This window comes from Narcine bancroftii, chromosome 14 (genome assembly GCF_036971445.1).
Source record: "Narcine bancroftii isolate sNarBan1 chromosome 14, sNarBan1.hap1, whole genome shotgun sequence".
Lineage (NCBI taxonomy): Eukaryota > Metazoa > Chordata > Chondrichthyes > Torpediniformes > Narcinidae > Narcine > Narcine bancroftii.
In genome coordinates this window covers 44031992-44054039 of record NC_091482.1, presented here as the reverse complement: position 1 = coordinate 44054039, position 22048 = coordinate 44031992, and the positions used below count along the sequence as shown (strand labels likewise).

Here is a 22048-nt window from a genome sequence, read left to right as displayed (position 1 = left end):
AAAAGACATCTCATTTGAACTGCAGGAACTATGCCTAAGCAGAAACTCCATGTCTACAGTGGCTTTGAAGAGTGCCTATGAAGACGTCACAAGTAGGTGTTAATTGGACTGATGTTGTGGAATCGAAATGGATTATTGTCTTTAAAGAAACAGATGTCCAGGCTCAGAAACTGATTAATCTTTTGTTGGTGCCAGCAATCCAAGTTTAATTGAAGTTTGCTGTTCTAAGAGGGGTCATGTGGTTTTGCAAACACTGAAACAAAATATTCTATTCTCTTTGGAGAGAGAGAGACAGTCAGTTTATAGCAGGAGTTGGTGTTGGAAACTGCAAGTCTTGCAGTCTGCTATAAGTCCCCATTTGAAGACAGGTTTGGAGTTCTGAGTTCAGTCTATTCTAAACCCTTGTAGTCAATTACAAGAGGAAGTGGCTGGTTGATGTGTTTCTCCTGGAATAGGGGAAAAAGAAGAACTCTCTGTGGTAACCTGGAAGAAGAGGTTATCATTTGGAAAACCCATGAAGGGGCAATTTCGTTGGCAAGACACTGAAGTTGCTGATTGAAGATCAGTTTGAGTGTCCAATGAACAATGAATATCTCTGAAACTAACAAAGGCCTTCCTTTGCGGTAACAATTTAAGTTAAAGCACCAGAGCCTGGTGAATACATAAATGTTAACTTCTGTGCACAGTATGGAAATCACCTGATACCAGTGAACTTGGAGAAGTGAAAAGTAAATGATTGGACAGTGAAACAAAGAACTTTACTTAACACATAAACAGTACATACATGTGCGTTTAGAATTAAAAGGGGGCTAAGTTAGGTTAATAGTAATAAGTTAAATATTCAACCATAAATATTATGGTTGAAGAAAAATTTTAAATTTTTTGCTTAAGTAACAAATGTCTTGGTGAAGTTTTGTTGCTGTTGGTTTTTGGAGTCTTCTGGGCTCATAACAGTATCCATCCATTTTTTTTATGCATGGTAAATGTGCAGCTGACTCAAAAATTGTTGGTATTGTGGATGATACGGGCGACTTGCATGGAAACTGCACAAGAGAGGAAATTGGGAGGTTTGTAAAATGGTGTGAGAATAACAACTTGACTTTCAATATGGACAAGACAAAGGAGCTGATTGTGAACTTCAGGAGGATGAAGGTCGACCATTCTCTGCTACATCTCAATGATTCTGTCATGGAGAGCAAAATGTTCCTTGGTGTGCATATCCTGGACTCACAACATCTCCTTGTTAGTCAGGAAGGCACAGGAGGGCAAGGCCCCCATTGTGACAACATCTTACAGAACACAATTGTGAGTGTCATGTCTGGCTGAATCATTGTATGGGGACAGTAGCTACAAAGCATCGGACCGGACATCATTACAGAGGATCATCAAAATGGCCAAGAAGATCAATGGGGTCTCCCATTCCTCTGTTGACGACATTTGCTTGACCCAACATCATCTGGAAGGAGGTAGAGGTTTATCAAAATCAGGACTGCCAGGGTGGGAAACAGTTTCTTCCTGCAGGCTGTGAGATTGATGAATCTGTAACCGAGTTGATCATCAATTTAGTTTATATTTTCATGTATAGATGTGATTTTTACATGCTGTGCATTATGTGTGTGTGTGTGTGTGTGTGTGTGAGTGTGTGTGAAAGTGTGAGAGTGTGGGAGTGAAGGGTGTGTGTATGTATGTGTGTGTATGTGTGGGTGCATGTGGGTGTGTGTATAGATGTGTGTGGGTGTGTTGGTGTGTGTGTGCATAGATGTGTGTGGGTGCATGTGGGTGTGTGTATAGATGTGTGTGGGTGCGTTGGTGTGTGTGTGCATAGATGTGTGTGGGTGCATGTGGGTGTGTGTATAGATGTGTGTGGATGTGTTGTGTGTGTGTGGGTGTGCGTGATGGTGTGTATGGGTGTGTGTGTGAATACATGGGTGTGTGTGTGTGGGTGTGTGTGTATGTCTGGGTGTGTGAGTGTGTGGGTGTGGTTGGCATATGTGTGTGTGTGTGTGTGTGGGGCTGTGAGTGAGTGTGTTTTGGTGGGTGTGTGTATGAGTGTGTGGGTGTGTGTTTGGGAGTGTGGAGTGTGTGTATGTGTGTGTGTGGGTGCGTGTGGGTGTGTGTGTGGGTGCATGTGGGTGTGTGTGGGTGCATGTGGGTGTATATATGTGCGTGGGTGTGTGTGGGTGTATGTGGGTGTGTGCGTGAGTGTATGGATATGTGTGATGGTGTTTATGGGTGTGCGGGTGTGGTTGTGTGAGGATGTGTGTGTGTGGGGGTTTGTGTGTGGGTGTGTGTGTATGTGTGGGTGTGTGAGTGTGTGGGTGTGGTTGGTATATTTTTGTGTGTGGGTGGGTGTATGTGGGACTGTGTGTGGGTGTGTGTGTGTGTGGGTGTGGGTGTGTATGTGTGGTTGAGTGTGTGGGTGTATGTGGATGTGTGGGTGTGTGTGTGTGGGTGTGTGTATGTGTGTGTGTGTGAGTGTGTGGGTGTGGGTGTGTGGGGCTGTGAGTGGGTGTGTGTGGGTGGGTGAGTATGTGTGATTGTGTAGGTGTGTGTGTGAGTGTGTGGGTGTATGTTTGGGAATGTGTGTAGGTGAGTGGGTGTGTGGGTGCATGTGGGTATGTGTGTGGGTGCATGTGGGTGTATAGATGTGTGTGGGTGTGTGTAGGTGAGTGGGTGTGTGTGGGTGTATGTGGGTGTGTGCGTGTGTATGGATATGTGTGATGGTGTATGTGTGGGAGTGGGTCTGTGTGAGTGTGTGCGTGATGGTGTGTGGGTGTGTGTATGGGAGTGTGTGTGTGGGTGTGTGAGTGGGTGTGAGTGTGTTTGTGTTTGTGTGTGTGTTTGTGTGTGTGTGTGCCTACGTGTTGTGTGTGTGTTTGTGCACACGCACACCATGGTCTGGAGAGACGATGTTTTCTCTGGTTATACGTGTACCACGTACTGGACATGAACTCAAGTGAATGTAATCCAATGAGTCAAGGATTTGATGCTTTCAAAAGTCATCAATTCCTTTTTTCAAAAAAAATTAATTTGAATTAACTAGGAGGAAAACAGGAAGCCGACAGATGCTGGGATCTAGTGTAGGAAACAACGGTTGCTAGAGGAATTCAGCCGTTCATGCAGCATCCATGGGCGGCAAAAGGCAATCAACACTTTGGGCCTTTGTGCCCCGTGTCTGCCTCAGGAAGGTTCAGGGGCAAAATGTTAACAGTCTTTTGCTGCCCTTGGATGCTGCATGACCTGCTGAGATCCTGCAGTTATGTATGAACTCTTCAGGATGCACTGATTTCACTGTCCACAAGGTGGTGATTTTCATTTAGGATTCACCACGAGGAATTCTACTCAATTTCTGAGAAATCATTTACTGTGAAAAAGGAAGGTCTAATCTCAGAATCAGAATTAATTGTCATGAACAAGTCATGAAATTCGTTGTTTTGTGGCAGCATCACATGGCAGACATTTATACAAACCACCTTACAAAAATAAATAAAAATAGTGCATGAAAGGTCAAAGTAAGGCAGTGTCTTTGATTCATTGATCATTCAGGAATCTGGTGGCAGGGGGGAAGAAGCTGTCCTTGTTCCGGTGAGTGAGTGCTCGTCTTCAGTTTCTTGTACCAAAGGTAGCAGAGTGAAGAGGGTATGGCTTGGGTGGTGGGGGTCTTTGTGGATAGAGGCTGTTTTCTTAAGGTACTGCCTCAATGTAGATGTCCTCAGTGGAGTGAAATCCAATGCCTGTGATGTCGCGAGCCGAGTTAACAACGCCCTGGAGTTTTTTTTTGACCTGAGTGTTGGCGCCTCCTTATCCGACAGTGATGTAACCAGCCAGGCTGCTCTCTAAGATACAGCTGTAGAAGTTTGTGAAAGTCTTCAGTGGCATACCAGATCTGCTTAGACTCCTTACAAAGTATAGCTGCTGACAAGCCTTCGTCGTTAAGGAATTGACATAGTGGGTCCAGGACAGATCCTCGGAGACGTTGACTCCCAGGAATTTGAAGTTATTGACTCTCCACTACTGAGCCCTTGATGGGGATTGGTTTGTGTCCCCCTGACTTCCTCCTGAAGTCCACAATCATCTCCTTGGTTTTGCTTACATTAAGCTCAAGGTTGTTGGTTTGATCTCTCTCCCTCCTGTATGTTTCCTCATTGCCATTTGTGATTCTGCCGACAACTGTAGTGTGATCAGCAAATTTGTAGATAGCATTGGAATTGTGGTGGCCACACATCTATTAGTGTATAATGAGTAAAGCAGTGGGCTGCGCACGCATCCTTGAGGTGTTGATGTGAGGAGAATCTTCTTGGAGTGTGACTTGTTCGGTCTACATCTGCAACGACAATTTTGCTTCCTCTTGAACTGAATCAGGCATTGTCTGGTGTGTGGCTTTTGTTGGATATCTGGTTGCCATGGAGACCGGAATCAGGCCCTTCAGCCCACCTGCTGGCCATTGTGACTCAGCTTGAACCATTTGTTAGCTTCAGTGATCGAAGTGCTTGTCTCTGGTGAAGAAGGTCTTGCTTGGATTCCCTTGAAACTTTTACCCCCCCAACGCTATAAATCCATCTAGTTTTAGACAATTCTGATATTTCCCCCTATCCACACTATCTACATCCCTATGAACCTCTCCTTCCTCCATGAAAAACAAATGAACGAAGTTGAAAACTGACAGGAATTATATCAATACAAGCCTTTCCTTTTGAAGATACACCACAAAATGGAGGTGTGAACTCCCAAATGAAACAAGTTTGTGAAAAATGGGTTTGTTCTAAGCTCTTTAACAGAGAAAATCATGGGATGTCACTGGACAGAGCAATATTGTTTCATGTACACCAGCTTAGGAAATCAAAAGAGGGAATGCAGCTGATCATTGCAATGGGGTGGATCACCAACATTAACATTCATGTTGTGCTTTAAGATATTATCGCAGGACACTTCACTTCAAACATAATTGAACTTTGGCCATATAAAGGGATGTTAGGATAGGTGGCCAAAATTTGGTGAGAGTGGTTTTAAATAATGTCTTAAAGTAAGCAAGAGATGGTGTGGACAGAGAGATAATACAGAGAGGGAGATAGTGCAAATTGAGAGATAGTGGGGGTGGGGACAGAGGAATGGTAGGGACAGAGATGATGGAGTGATGGTGGGGGTGTAGAGGTGGTGGGGTCAGAGAGGGTGGGGTCAGAGAGGGTGGGGTCAGAGAGGGTGGAGTGGAGAGATGGTGGGGTCAGAGAGATGGTGGGGATGGAGAGATGGTGGGGATGGAAAGATGGTGGGGATGGAAAGATAATGGGGTCGGAGAGATGGTGGGGATGGAGAAATGGTGAGGTCAGAAAGGTGGTGGGGTCAGAGAGATGGTGGGGTGAAGAGAAGAGGGTGGAGAGATGGTGGGGTGGAGAGATGGTGAGGGTGGAGAGATGGTGGGGATGATGATGGGGTCAGAGAGATGGTGGGGATGGAGAGATGGTGGGGATGGAGAGATGGTGGGGATGGAGAGATGATGGGGTCAGAGAGATGGTGGGGATGGAGAAATGGTGAGGTCAGAATGGTGGTGGGGTCAGAGAGATGATGGGGTGAAGAGAAGAGGGTGGAGAGATGGTGGGGTGGAGAGATGGGGATGGAAAGATGATTGGGACAGAGAGATGGTGGAGGTGGAGAGATGGTGAAGGGGAGAAATGGTGGGGTCAGAGAGATGGTGGGGATGGAGAGATAGTGGGGGTAGAGAGATGGTGGGGTTGGAGCTGGTGGGGTCAGAGAGATGGGGAAGGAGAAGGGGAAGGTGGAGGAGGTGGAATGTAGGGACAATGTAATGGTGGGAGCAGATTGATGTTGGGGATGGAGGGTGGGGACAGAGAGATGCTGGACGAGGTTACTTGGAAAATTAGTGGGCAATGATCTTACACAGACTCAAGGGGTTAAATAGCCTCCTTCCTCTCTCCAGCTTTCCCACCTATATCCACTGATGACCTCTTACTTGCTCCTTCCCCTGCCCCTTCCTCCCTCTTCTCCTCCTCCCCCCCCCCACCCCACCCATTTTATTTAGGTGCCTGCCTGTTTTTTTTAGCTACACCTTGAAGAAGGGCCCAGGCCTGAACGTTGGTTACCCATTACTTCCTATGGATGCTGCGTGACCTGCTGAGATTCTCCAGCACTTTTTGTGTTATGCGTGAAGCATTTATTGCTCTGTCCAAATAAGTCCTCCTATTTAATTCAATGTTCGTCCCATTAGGTTTTAGCCTGTCCAGGGGAAAGATGATGTGTTATTCCTCAAGTTGAAATTTGGCCTCACCCTGATGAGAGATGAGGCTGAGGATGAACATACCACTGTAGGAATTACTGGGAGGGTTCTGGGTCACTACCATTTTGACCCTCCCCAATATTAACCCTTTCCACCATGGCAGCCTTTTCTGTACCTGTCAGTTGGTTGTTGGAGGTGAACTTTAATGTTAACTCACTTCTGGAGGTAAGGGGTAATATCCAAGATTAATGAGTGCATCAACACAACATTTGGCTCCATGGCTGTTTGGAGATCATCTCTGGATTCAGCCCCCACAGATGACATAGCAGCAGTCAGCCCTGCTGTCCTGGATGCTTCAAAGACACGGGCAATTCCCAGCAGATACCTCCACGCACTGAGGAGTCACCGCTCTGCAAACCCCTCCATCTCCACTGCCAACTCAAGTGGCCAGGGTCAGAGTTTTATCCCAGGAGAACATCCCCAGCATCCAGGTTCCAATTCTGCACTCTCTGATAGGCAGCAGACTACAAATCTTGCTCACTGATCTGAGCTCTGCCAGGGAGACAGGCAGAGGAGAAGCCCAGTACATTCTAAATGTCTCCTTGGGGTGGGTGGGGGGGCAGTGGTGGTGAGGGGAGAGGAGAGGCAGGCATTATCTTCACTAACTTCTGGGAGTCCCGTGACCAATTAAAATAGAGAAGCCTAACCAACAGGAGTGTCGTGCATCTTGCTCCACTCTCCTATCTGCCTGTCATCTACCTCTCCCTGCCATGGGCAGTGTCCGCCAATCCCATATTCACTGACCTAGACCGAGACTGGGAGTAAATCATTCACAGAGACTGCCTTCGAAGTCAGGGTCGTCCCACCAAAACCAGGTGACATAGAATTTCAAGTTACACGTCTTTCAGTTATTCGGTTTCCACCTCTGATATTCTTCCTCTGTTGAAAACAAAGAAATGGAAAGATAATTGTGTTAACTTCTTTCACAAGCTTCTCCTTTAATCGGCAGTGTTTTCACTTTAGGTAAATGCCGTCACTGTTTAATCATCGTGGGAGCCCTTCCCCTGATGGATGAGCAGACCCCAACCTGGGTAAGTGCCAGCAGTGAGCTGTGGTCTGAGTGTTTACTTCAAATTTCCATTTTATGTTAGCGATTGTTTCTCCTGTCAATATGTTAAATGCCTTTACTTGGTTATTTTTGTGCTGCATTCGTGAATAGCCCTCGAGATATTCATCTGCAGCTGGTAGAAAAATGGATCGCCACCAACAAACACTCTTTTATTAAGAATGAATAGATTTTTAGTTCAAGTCCAAAAATACAAGTGGCCTGCAGGAGCCACTCCAAACCAGAAGAGGGCAAGTGAAGTGGCAATCCAGAAATCAAAACAAAGACACTTCTATGAAAGCCAGGAATCCATTCAGATCAGTCTACAAAAAGCCTGGCTTGGTTAAGGCAGAAACAGGTTGTTAGAAATGAACAATAAAATCACACGGAGCACTGGTTGGCTTATAGGGCGTCACAAGTGAGCTTACTGCACATTTCTTTGAGCAATGGCTACCTGTACCATCGTATGTTGACACCTCATCAATGAATCTATAAGCTTTGGTTGAAAATTAAATCCATTCCTGTTGAAGTACACAATTAAGGGACACATTTGTCCAAAAACTGTTTCATCTTGGAATTTCAGTTTGTATAGAAGGCTCAATTGTTAATTGACTCAAAATTAGCCGGCAGAATGTGGGACCTGACTAATTGGATGATGTTCAAGCTGTTCATTGCTTGCTTTGAATACATTGAGATGGTTTGGACTATAGCCATACATCATTCAAAAAAATCCATTGAATCACACAATTGTGAATGGGGAAGAATGTCGTTAAGAAGTGTTTAATTACTGAGTGCAGAAGACACAGGGCAAATATATCACTTCATGTGAAATTACGTTTTACACACATGGAGATTGCAGTGCTTGCATTTACTGGGACTGCGTCAGCTCCAATTGGCTGAGGAAAAGGAAAACACATCCATGAGTGGAATTACATACGAATCAGGAACAGAATAGTGGCATCTTGAGTGAATCCCCACATTCTAACAGATCATGGTGCCCCAGCTCCCTAACTCAGGTGTGTACATTGGGGTGCGGAACTTTATAATTCTTTGTATAAAGATATTTTTCCCTTTCTCTGTTCTAAATTGTTGATCCTTACATCTGATGATGGGACCCCTTGTGTTTATAAACTGGTTCCAGACTCTCTGTTTTTGTATCCAGCTGAGGGATTGCTCAGTTTTAAACACCCCCCCCCCCCCCAACCCCGGACTGCCCAGAACTCCAACTGATGCATTGTAAGGGATCTGTTTCCTTCATGAGGAACCCAGCAAGGAAATTAACTGAACTCCTGCAGTTGTCCCTTGGTGGAGGGAGGAAAGTTATTAAAAGCCAATGAAATGGAGCCTCTCTACTGCTGAAACAAAGTCTGTAGCTTTGAAATTGTTATCATTATTGATTTATGGGCCAAATTGCCAAAAGCTCTCTTTACAACCCTATCCACCTGTGATGCCACTTCTAGGGAATTTTGTATCTGTATTCCCAGATACCTCGGTTCTACCACACTCTTCCATGCCCGACCATTCACCATGTATGTCCTTTCTTGGTTTGTCCTTTCAAAATGCCACACCTCACACTTGTCTTCATTAAACTCCATCTGCTATTTTTCAGCCCATTTTTCCAGCTGGTCCAGAACCCTCTGCAAGCTTTGAAAATCTTCCTCGCTGTCCACTACACCAATAATCTTCATGTCATCTGCAAACTTGTTGATCCAATTTACCACACTATCAACCAGATCATTGATATAGATGACAAACCATATATAACCATATAACAATTACAGTATGGAAACAGGCCATCTTGGCCCCTCTAGTCCGCACCGATTTAAGTGAACTCCACAAGTTCCACCCACCTGCTCCCTGCCCATAACCCTCCAATCCCCTCACATCCATGTACTCATCCAATCTCCTCTTGAATGACAAAATTGACCCTGCTGCAACCACCTCTTCCGGAAGGTCATTCCACTCAGCCACCACTCTCTCAGTGAAGAAGCTTCCTCCTCTATTACTTCTAAAGTTCTGCCCCCAACCCTTAACTTATGACCCCTCATTCCAATCTCACCTACCCTCAAGGGGAAGAGCCTATTCACATCCATTCTATCTACCCCGCTCATATACCTCTATCAAATCCCCCCTCAACCTTCTATGCTCCAACAAATAAAGACCCAGTCTACTCAATCTTTCTCCATATTCTAGGTACTGCAATCCAGGCAACATTTTAGTAAATCTTCTCTGCACTCTCTCTATCTTTATGATATCCTTCCTATAACCTGGAGACCAGAACTGCACACAATACTCTGAACGTGGCCTCACCAATGCCTTGAACATCAAATCCTGCATTTATTTTCTGCCCTCAACCAGCATTGACTTATTTTCTTGAACCAGTACCATTATGTGATAAAGGTAATTTCACAGCTCTGCTGGGTGACTGTCCAAGGTTTAGGCCCAGTGACCGGAAAGGAACAGGGTCTGGGTGGTGTGAGACCTGGAGGGGGACGTGGAGTTGATGGTGCTCCTGTACTTCTTGAGCTTGTGGGTTAGGTTATCATGACAACAGAATAACCCAGGCTCGTAAATGCGGTGCATGTTGGAGATGAAGCGCATAGTATGCAGATGGCAGGGCCTCTACCAATGAATGGACAACATGTCAAAAATATCAGTGGGTTTATTCACATTATTGTACTGCAGGTTTACAGTAATTATTTCAATCCACCAGGTTGATTGCCCAACTCTTACATTATTCAGCGTTTGGCATAAGTGAATGGGGGAGGCATATTTGGCGTAGCAGTTGGCGCCAAGCTGATACAGCGCCAGCAATCGTGACCAGGGTTTGAATTCCATGCTGTCTGCAAGGAGTTTCTTTGTTTTCACCGTGTCTGCATGGGTTTTCCCCCCCTGGGGTCTGGTTTCTTCCCACTGTTTGAAATGAACCGGGGGTGTAGGTTAATTGGCAGTCATTGGATGGCATGGGCTTGTGGGCTGAAAGGGCCTGTTACCGTGCAATATATCTAAAAATGAATTAATAGTTAGATGAATGGTTATGTGTCTTAGAATATATTTATATTTAAAACTATGCTTGATTAAAAATACAGATCGTCTGCAGCAAGAGTGGAACATGGTGAATAACAGGGAGGCAACTAGATCCTCTAATTTGACTAGATGATTGACTGTCACAGAAGAGGTTTGGCTAGGCAACTTGGCTAGGGAATGGAGAGCTGTAAATGCGACTGCGGAGGACTCATGGTGGTGAAGGAAAAGTTAACTGTGCAAACACTATTGGTATTGAATGCTTGGAAATGTAGCAGGTGCACTGGGGAAGAGCAAATATTTTTGGGGGTCCAACCCAGGTTGAGTTGGCCTTTTGAACAAGGGATTATAATTGACTGGGTCAGTGCTGTGGTTTGGGGAACATGCTCAAAGTAAAGCAGTTCTGTGTTTCCCAGATTAAAACAATGATCGTTCAAGTGTTAATGAAAACAAGAGCAGAGGGAGCTGCCTCAGTGGCTATGGTCCAATAGCACTGATGAAATGCTTTGAGAGGTTGGTCATGGCCAGAATGAAAACATACCTAAGTAAAGATCACTGGACCCATTGTAATTTGCCTACTGCCATTGAGTGGTATGTTAGTTGAGGGGTCAGCAGTAGAAAGGGGAAAGAACCTCAAATTTCTGGGTGTCAGCATCTTTGAAGATCTATCCTGGAGCCTCCATGTTGATGCAATCATGAAGAAGGCACGCCAGTGGCTATACTCCGTGAAGAGTTTGAGGAGATTTGGTCTGTCACCAAAGATTCTTGCAAATTTCTACAGGTGCACCATGGAGAATATGCTGTCTGGTTGTTTAACTGTCTGGTCCAGATGTGCCAATACACAGGACAGGAAAAGGCTACTGAGAGTTGTGAACTTGGCCATCGCCATCATGGGCATCAGTCTTCATTCCATTAAGGACATCTACAAAAGGCAGTGTCTCAACAAAGCAGCCTCCATCATTAAGGACCCTCACCTTCCCAACTGTGCCCCTTCACACTACTACCATCAGGAAGGAGGTACTGGAGCCTGAGGATGGCACAAAAACACCTTCTACCCCTTTGCCATCAGATTACTGAATGGAGAACAGATCACAGATACCACCTCGCCTTCTCTTCCGTGGCACTAATATTCTTAAATGAAATTTATAGTAACATGTCCACCTGCTTCTGCAAAAATAAATGAATTTCTTGACATGTTCGTGACAATAACTTTTGATTCTGATTCTAGCAAAAATAACACTGCAAATGTTGGAATCTGGGACAAAAGTAAAAAACGCTGGGAGATCTCAGGGTGTCAATCAGCATCTATGAAACCGGAGATTCCAGATCAATGATCCCAGGAAGAGACACTGTCTAGAAATGTCAACTAGGTTCTCTTTCTGTAGATGTTGCTTGAGGCTGATTTCTTCCTTCACTTCTATTTTTTAATTCAAGGATTATTCATTGGCTGTGAATTACTTTGAGATATTTAAGGTGGCAGGGTTAGTGCAACGCTATTACAGTGCCAGTGACCCAGGTTCGAATCCCACGCAGTCTGTAAGATCTTTGAATGCTCTCCCCGTGTCTGCATGGTTTCCTCCAGGTGCTCCGGTTTCCTCCCACCCTTCAAAACGTACCAGGGGTTGTAAGTTAATTGGGTGGCGCGGGCTCGTGGGCCGGAAGGGCCTGTTACTACGCTGAATGACCAAATTTTAAAAATATTCTGAGATCATTTAAGAAACAATATAAATGCAGTTTATTTCTAGAAGGTGGGAAGGTGTACACTGCTACATAAAGAGAAACAGGTGGTAACTGAACTCGATTATTCTTACATTCACATAGAAGTAGTGTTATTATAGCAGAGAAACAGACCCTTCGGCCCAACACATCCATGCTGACCAGGTTGTACTTCTAAGCTTGACCCTTTTGCCTGCATTTAGTTTACTACCGTCCAAATCTTTCTTATCCAAGTATCTGTCTAAATAGCTTAGAAATGTCACAATTATGTCACCATTTATTCTGCCAGCTCATTCCATATACCCACCACATTCCATGTGGAAAAAAGTTGCCCCTTAGATCCCTTTTAAATCTTTCCTCTCTGACCTTAAACCTTTACCTCCTAGTTTTTGATCCCTCTACCCTTGGAAAAGTCTGACCATTCACCTTATCGATGCTCCTTTCATGATTTTATACACCACAAACCAACAAAGATGTCACACTGGAGATCGGAAGCTAAACACAGTTTGATGCAGGAGCTCAGTGGGTTGCACAGCGTCAGAGGGAGAAAAATAATGGTCAACATTTCGAGCTGATAAAAACATCCACTGTTCTGGCTCCTTCAGCAGACTGTGTTGAATTGAAGATCTCACCCTTGGATCAGTGTTGGTCCCATTCCTCAGAAGGGAGACAGAAGTTTCCGGGTTTCGATCCTAGTTACAGGAACAAGTTTGCCTTCTGAGGCAGTACTCAGGATCTCTGCTTTCAGCTACTCTCTATTGAGTGTGATACTAAATCAAGACTGTTTCAACCCTCTTGTACCCTGTTAGAGGAGAGAGCAGGGATTTGTCCCTGGTGTATTGGACGGTAATTATCCCTCAACCATCAGCAGTAAAAATTGTTCATTTGGTTGTTTTCTTCCTAATCATCCTCTCTGTCGTGCCTACTTCCTTTGCATTGGAGTACTGTGTCCAGTTCTGGTCTCCATATTTGAGGAGGGATATACTGGCTTTGGAGACGGTCCAGAGGAGGTTTACTAGGTTGATCCCTGGGATGAAGGGGTTGACTTATGATGAAAGATTAAATCGTCTAGGATTGTATTCGCTCGAGTTCAGAAGAATGAGAGGAGATCTTATAGAAACATATAGGATTATGAAGGGTATGGATAGGATAGAGGTAGGAAGGTTTTTTGAGCTGGCCGGGGAAACTAAAACGAGAGGACACAGTCTCAAGATTCGGGGGAGTAGATTTAGGACAGAGATGAGGAAAAATAGTTTTTCCCAGAGAGTAGTGAATGTTTGGAATTCTGTAACCAGGGAAGTGGTTGAGGCTGCCTCATTAAACATATTTAAAATTCAGTTAGATAAATTTTTACATGATAGAGGAATTAGGGGATATGGGGAGAAGGCAGGTAGGTGGAGTTAGGTCATAAATTAGATCAGCCATGATCGTATTGAATGGTGGAGCAGGCTCGATGGGCCATTTTTGGCCTACTCCTGTTCCTACTTCCTTGGTTCATATGTTCCTAAAATGACCACAGTCCAAAGTCCTATTGTGTCTCTAAATTGCTAAGGGACACTCTCAACTCATGAAATAAAAATACTGTTTTTTTTAAATTCACTTTCAGTAAGTTTAGAAAAGTCCTTTCGTGTGAGATCCACCCTCACGTGGAAACATTCATTCGGAAAGGAGGGAGAATCTTGATATTTTGCCGTGCATATCATAGTCACACGTTGTCTTAATAACGTCGACATTCCATAAGGCCATAAGATATAGTGGTGGCCAACCTTTTAATTTTTAATTTAGACATACAGCATGGTAATAAGCCATTTTGGCCCACAAGTACGTACCAGGGGTGTAGGTTAATTAAGGGGCACAGACTCATGGACTGAAATGGCCTGTTACCGTGCTGTATGTCTAAATTAAAAGGTTTCCCTGAATAGGAGAAGCTCATTCTCCTATGAAAGCTCCGCCTTCTGTTGTCCCACTCAGCCCCACTCCCCTGCCTTCTCCCCATAACCTTTGATACCCTGACTATTCAGAGACCTATCACTCTCTGCCTTAAATACACCCAACGTTCTGGCCTCCACAGCCGCCCATGATAGCAAATCCCAAAGGTTCACCCCTCTCTGGCAAAAGGATTCCTCTGCATCTCTGTTTTAAATGGGTGCTCTTCAGTCCTGAAGTTGTGCCCCCTTGTCCTTGACTCTCCTACCTTCGAAAGCAACGTTGCCACGTCGCTCTCTTTGAGCCTATCAACGTTTGAAATGCTTCTACATTCATCTGAACACAGTCAAGCTGTCCAAGAGCCATCACATGTTTCCCACATGCTTATCCCTTCATTCCAGGAATCATTCTTGTAAATCTTTCCTGTACCCTCACCAATGCAAGCACATCCTTTCTTAAATTTAAATTTAGACATGCAGCACAGTAACAGGCCCTTTCAGTCCACAAGCCCGTGCTCCTAATTACACCCAATTAATCTTGTGGTGCGCTGCAGTGTGAACAAACTCAAACTACAAAGGCTTTAATTAGCTTAAAACCCAAGGTTCAGTCTCCCTTCTGGCTCCATATACACTACTCCTGCCCAAGGGCCGGTGTGGGGCTTTATGTGGGACCAGTGATTGGCAGGGAGTAGGTGGAGCCACCCTCCCAGGTTACCACCCTGCAGGTAGAGTGAGTCGCCCCCTGCAGTAGTGTTATGGAGTCCAGAGGACCCCAAAACCCAGCAGCAATGGATATACGCTACAACACAGGGTTACCTAAACCAAAGTAGTTTTTAATTATATTTGAACAAAAAAACAGAATTAAACTTTAACTTATTACTTAACCTACCTAACTATTTAATCCCCCCTCTAACACTGAGCACGGGTGTGTGTAATGTATATTTAAGATTAGAAAAGTTATTTGGATCACAATCCAATCTCATTGGTTGCAGGCAATTCTTGTACTGTGAACAGAAATTAGCATTAACAAAGTTCACCAGTGAGGGGAGTCACATGATGGAGTAGTGGCCGGTCGGGGAACTCCAGCCCTCTCCGGAAAAGTTTAAAAAAAACACAGAAAACACAAAGGCACAAACATAAAAATTAAAATAAAGTGAAAGTAAAGGTGGGAAGAAAATGGCAGCGAAAAAAGAAAAGTCAAAAGCAACGGGAAGAAGAGAAGAAGAAAGGACGTCGAAAGAAGAAGGTGAGGGCCTTACCTGTCCGAGGAGGCCCGCCGTGGAGAGAGAAGCCCGCTCCCTAAGGTCAGTCGAAATCCCGAGCTTGGGACTACAAAAATGGCTCGCGGAGCCAAGCAAAAGTGCGCAACCGCGCATGACAAAAAAAACACTGACGGGAGGGGGGACCAGCTGAGGAGTCGATCTCCACAGCTGAGAATGACAGCTGCAACACAACAACAGGAAGAGAACATAGAAAACAACGAGAACAAGAAAGAAGAGAGTAAAAAGAAAACAAGGAAACAACAGATGACCAACCCAGAGGAAGAAGAAGAACATAGAGAAATGGAAGAAGAAGGGAAAGGCAAGACAATGGATATATATGTTTTTAAAGAATATATGGAATCAGTAAAAGAATGGCAATCACAAGAATTTAGTGAAATAAAAAGAAGAATTAAAAGTACAGAAGAAAAAATGAATAGATTAGAGATGGTCAAAAGCAACGGGAAGAAGAGAAGAAGAAAGGACGTCGAAAGAAGAAGGTGAGGGCCTTACCTGTCCAAGGAGGCCCGCCGCAGAGAGAGAGAAGCCTGCTCCCTAAGGTCAGTCGAAATCCCAAGATATAGGAAAAAGAGTGGATAAGGTGGAAGAATGAGAAACAGCTGTAGAAATGGAAGTAGAGGACTTAAAAAAGAAATTAGAAGAATCTTATAAAAAAGTTAAAGAGACACAAGAGCTGTTAGCTCAGAAGATAGATATAATGGAAAATTATAATAAAAGAAATAATATAAAGATAGTGGGCCTTAAGGAAGATGAAGAAGGCAAGAATATGAGAGAATTTATAAAAGATTGGATCCCCAGGGTCCTAGGAAAACCAGAATTACAGGAAGAAATGGAAATAGAAAGGGCACATAGAACATTAGCCCCGAAACCACAGCCACAACAAAAACCAAGATCCATTTTAGTAAAATTCCTAAGACATACAAGAGAAAATATATTGGAGAAAGCAATGAAGAAAATAAGAGAAGACAAAAAGCCACTGGAATACAAAGGTCAAAAAAATTTTTCTATCCAGACATAAGTTTTGAACTCCTGAAGAAGAGAAAGGAGTTTAATACAGCAAAAGTGATCCTATGGAAAAAAGGATATAAATTTATGCTAAAGTACCCAGCGGTACTTAAAATAGTTATTCCAGGGCAGCAAAACAGACTATTCTCGGATCCGGAGGAAGCACGAAAATTTGCAGAACAACTACAAAACAGACAGAGATGAAGACATGTAACGAGAGTAAAAATGACCACGAACTATATGTATGTGTGTATATGGGTATGTATATATATATATATATATATTTATATATATATATATATATATATATATATATATATATATATATATGTGTGTGTGTATGTATATGTATATGTATATGTGTGTACATGAGTGTATCCGTATTTAAAGGAAAATATATAGAGTATAGATAAGAATTAATAAGGAAAAGAAAGGGAAGAGAGGAAGTAAGGAGGGAATTTGTTATATATGAAAATTAAAATCTTTTCTGGGGGGGGCTGGGTGGGGAGGAGTTACGGTCACTGCGAGTTACGGTCACTGCGAATGAATTTGCAAATCCAAATGGAGAGGGGAGATGTGGTTGCCCGACAAGGGATAAAGGGCAACTCAGGAAGGGGAGGGGATAGTGGGGTTAAAGAAATTTTAGATAGGAGAATAAGGAAAATGTTTGATGTTTTAGAAATGTTGTCTTATAAAGTGTTCAAAACAAGAAAGCAGAAATGGATAAGAAGGAAAGGTGATGATGAGGAAACGGAATGGAAAGATAAACAAAGTATGAAATGGCTATGTTGAACTATATGACTTTAAATATTAACGGAATACATAACCAAATCAAAAGGAAGAAACTGCTAAATTTACTGAAAAAAGAAAAAATTGATATAGCATTCGTGCAAGAAACACATTTAACTGAAATGGAGCACAATAAATTAAAGAGAGATTGAGTAGGACATGTAACAGCAGCGTCATATAATTCAAAAGCTAGAGGAGTAGCTATATTAATCAGTAAAAATGTACCAATTAAAATAGAAGAGGAAATAATAGATCCAGCAGGGAGATATGTAATGATAAAATGTCAGATATATTCAGAGTTTTGGAATTTACTCAATGTATATTCACCTAACGAAGAAGATCAAAAATTTATGCAAGATATTTTTTTGAAGATAGCAGACACGCAAAGGAACATACTAATAGGAGGGGATTTCAACCTTAATTTGGATTCAAACATGGATAAAACTGGGAAAAAAAATTAACAGAAAGAACAAAGTAACCAAATTTATAATTAAATCGATGAAAGAAATGCAACTTTTGGATATATGGAGGAAACAACACCCAAATGAAAAGGAATATTCATATTACTCAGGTAGACATAAAACATACTCAAGAATAGACCTATTTTTGTTATCAGTTCGTATGCAAGATAGAGTAAGAAAAACAGAATATAAAGCTAGAATATTATCGGACCATTCACCTTGATATTGACAATAGAGTTAGAGGACATCCCTCCAAGAATGTATAGATGGAGATTAAACTCCATGCTACTTAAAAGGCAGGATTTTAGAGAATTCATTGAAAGACAAATTAAAATGTATTTTGAAATAAATACGGAATCAGTGAAAGATAAGTTTATACTATGGGACGCAATGAAAGCGTTCATCAGAGGACAAATAATAAGTTATGTAACCAAGATGAAGAAGGACTACAATCAGGAAACAGGGCAGTTGGAAAGGGAAATAGTAAATATAGAAAAAGAATTAGCAATGAAGGAAGACACGACTAAAAGAAGATAAAAAAATAAAATATGAAACACTACAAACATATAAGGTGGAGAAGAACATAATGAAGACAAAACAGAAATATTATGAACTAGGAGAAAAAACGCATAAAATTCTAGCATGGCAGCTTAAGACAGAATACACTAAGAGAATGGTATTGGCATCAAGGAAAAAAGACAAACAAATCACATATAATCCAACGGAGATTAATGAAAACTTCAGAGAATTCTACGAACAATTATACCAAACTGAAAACGAAGGGAAAGAAGGAAAAATAGATGAATTTTTAACTAAAATTGAACTACCAAAATTACAAATAGAGGAACAAAATAAATTAACAGAACCATTTGAAATAGTAGAAATACAAGAGATAATAAAAAAAACTACCGAATAATAAAACACCAGGAGAGGATGGATTCCCAATAGAATTCTATAAAACATTTAAAGATTTATTAATTCCTCCCCTCCTGGAAGTAATCAACCAGATTGATAAAACACAAAGCTTACCAGATTCACAGATTATAAGATAATAGCTAAACTATTAGCAAACAGATTAGCCGACTATGTACCAAAAATAGTAAATCTAGACCAAACTGGATTTATTAAAAAAAGATGCACAACAGACAATATTTGTAAATTTATTAACTTAATACATGCAGTAGAAGGAAATAAAGCTCCAACAGTAGCGGTTGCTTTAGACGCAGAGAAGGCCTTTGACAGAGTAGAATGGAATTATTTATTCAAAGTACTACAAAAATTCAGTTTACCAGAGAAATATATTAATTGGATTAAAGCATTATATAAGGGGCCATTGGCGAAAGTGACAGTAAATGGATATATATCAAAACAATTTAACTTAAGCAGATCAACAAGGCAGGGATGCCCACTATCGCCCTTATTGTTCGCGTTAGCTATAGAACCACTAGCAGAATTGATAAGAACAGAAAATAAAATAAAAGGGATAAAAATAAAAGACAAGGAATATAAAATCAGTTTATTTGCAGATGACGTTATAGTATACTTAACAGAACCAGAAATATCAATAAAAGAATTACATAAGAAATTGAAGGAATATGGAGAAGTGTCCGGATACAAGATTAACGCAAATAAAAGTGAAGCAATGCCAATGAATAATGCGGATTTCTCAAAATTTAAGAAAGAATCACCATTCAGATGGCAAATGCAAGCAATACGATACCTAGGTATACAAATAAAGAAAAACCTCAGCCATCTATATAAACTCAATTATTATCCACTAATGAAAAAATTACAGGACGACTTAGAGCATTGGAAAGACTTACCACTAACACTAATAGGAAGGATAAACTGTATTAAAATGAACATTTTCCCAAGGATACAATACCTATTTCAGGCATTGCCAATACACTTGACGGAGAAATTCTTCAAGGAGTTAAAAAAAAATAAGGAAATTTTTATGGAAAGGGGGGAAACCGAGGATAGCACTAGATAAATTAACAAAATGGTATAAACAAGGAGGCTTACAACTGCCAAACTTTAAAAATTATTATAGAGCTGCACAATTAAGATACCTATCAGATTTTTATCAAACAAGGGAAAAGCCAGATTGGACTAGATTGGAACTAGATAAAATAGGGGAGAAGATACCTGAACATACATTATATAAATGAGATGAAAAATTGGTACAACGTAGGAATTCTCCAGTATTACATCATCTGCTCAATATTTGGAAGAAGATTCATGTAGAAAGGAATAAAACAAATTATCAATTACCAAAAGTAATACTGACGCAAAATCAGCTAATCTCTTTTACAATAGATAACCTTTCCTTTAGAAAATGGGAGAAAAAAGGGATCAAAAGAATAGAAAATTGTTTTTCAGGAACAAATGAAGGATAAATATAATATAACTCATGATACAGTGTTGGCATACTACCAACTGAAATCCTACTTGAAGGACAAATTGGGAAGCAGTCTGAGGTTACCAGAGGGAAGTAATTTTGAATATGTGATTACAGACACAATGATAATCAAAAAATTTATAACAAATATGTATATTAAACTGCAAGAAAAGGAGAATGAGGAAACAAATGGTAAAACTAAACAAAAATGGGAACAAGATTTAAACATAAAGATAAAGAAGAAAACATGGGAGAAGTTATGCTCTGGAACGATGAGAAATACAATAAACACAAGTTTACGTATGATACAATATAACTGGATACACAGGCTATACATTACACCTCAAAAGTTAAATAAATGGGACCCAACAGTATCTGACAGATGTTTTCGCTGTAAAAAGGAAATGGGAACAACAATTCATGCAATCTGGACATGTGAGAAAGTGAAAAAATTTTGGGAAGATCTAAACCAGATATTAAATAAAATCACAAAAAGCAATATACCAAAAAACCCAGAGATCTTCCTCCTAAGTAACATAAAAAACAAAGAGTTTGGACTTGATTTGGATGGTGCACAAAAAAGATTTGTTAGGATAGCCCTAGCTGTAGCAAAAAAATGTATTATGTCAGCCTGGAAATTAGAAGATAACTTGAGAATACAACAATGGTATATAGAAATGAATAAATGTATTCCATTAGAAAAAATAACATAATTTAAGAAATAATATTACAATATTTGAACAAATATGGGAGCCATACATGAAACACAATAGAGAAAACCTACCGGGGACATCTACCACCTAAAATGACAGAAGGAGAAGGAAATGAAAAGAATTGACTCAGTGGAATTTCTTGTTTATTTTTATTGAGTGACAACATTGTTTGACGGTTTTAACGTATCTTAGATTCTGAACTTTAAATGAATGGGAGGGGAGGTAGGGTGGGTGGGATGGGAAGAGGGAGGGGGGGGAGAAAACGACACTGTATATACTTGAAAAGAAAAATGTATGTATCTTGATCAATGCAGTTTATAGTGTGAAAAATACAAAATTTTAAAAAACAAAGTTCATCAGTCTTTGGTGCTTAACAGGCAAATGGTTACCACTCAGGAGGTTTCTTGTTGGTTTTTAGAGAGAAATTCCTTTTCCAGGACATCCACCCTGATTCCTTCTCAATCAGTCTTCTTGATTAAACTTGCCCCCTTCAGGGTTCTCCAGATGATCCTCTTTTCAGGTCACCTTTCACACAGCCAGTCTTCTCCTTTGACCAAGCAGCCTTTCAAAGTTTGCCACCTTGTCCTTCTTGAACTGATTTCTGTCTCCTCTCTCTCTGTTTCACACCCTCCCTCTCTGAGAGCAAAACTGTTCTCCTCTGCCTGCAAAGATCACATGCTCTCCCAGGCAAACTGCCGTCGATACTTCGTTGCCTCCTGCAAAAAGCATTCTGCAAAAGTCCTGCAAATATTCTGTGTTTTTAAAATGTGTGTGTGCAAGCTGCTCTAACAATTCCTCCCAAACCACTTCTAAATACTCTGTCACAATAGGCAGTGCAGGAGTGCGGACAGGCGCAGGCAGTCACTGACAGTCCTGTGGTTGTATCACCACTTTCACCCCCTTCTTAAAATGAGTCCCAGGGTGGGGGGGAAGAAAAACAGTGTCCATCACCATTGTGGTGTTGTGTGTCCACTAGATACAGTGTAGTTGGGAGAGAAAACATATTTACAGGTTTACAAATTCAGGTGAACTGATGGTCACTGTTGCCTCTGGGACCGTCACCGGATAGGCACCTAGTCAATGGTCAGTGGAGACAAGGCTGCCTGAAGGTTGGCCAGGACAGGAGTGGTCGGGCGGTTGGTGGTGGTGCAGGTGGGGTGGTGCATAGCAATGAGGGGGTGTAGGTTAGGGGTGGGTGATGGGCAACAGAGTCCAGTAGTTGATGGTGGGCAGGGGGAGGATGTCGGCTCCGGGAGGGATCTGGAGATGCCAGGGGTGCCTGGGATGGGGGTCTGGGCTCCCGCTGGTGCCAGATCCCGAGTCAAGATGTCTTCATGTCCATTGGGGTAATGTGGGTTGGCATGGAGGAGGTGTACCTGCTCGACCAGGGGATCAGA

General features: G+C 42.0%; 1 protein-coding gene across 5 annotated transcripts in view; it reads left to right on the top strand.

Annotated features, from left to right (window-relative positions):
- prtga (protogenin homolog a (Gallus gallus)) overlaps nt 1-22048 on the top strand; it is a 232761-nt gene that overhangs the window by 5005 nt on the left and 205708 nt on the right. For 2 of the 5 annotated variants that reach the window (XM_069911020.1, XM_069911021.1), the window contains exons 1-2: nt 4474-4717; nt 7256-7323. The gene's annotated coding sequence lies outside the window, so the exon portion shown is untranslated. Of the gene's footprint in view, nt 1-25; nt 93-1367; nt 1467-4473; nt 4718-7255; nt 7324-22048 lie in introns of those variants that run through there. The other 3 variants (XM_069911022.1, XM_069911023.1, XM_069911024.1) reach the window with 3 other exon arrangements.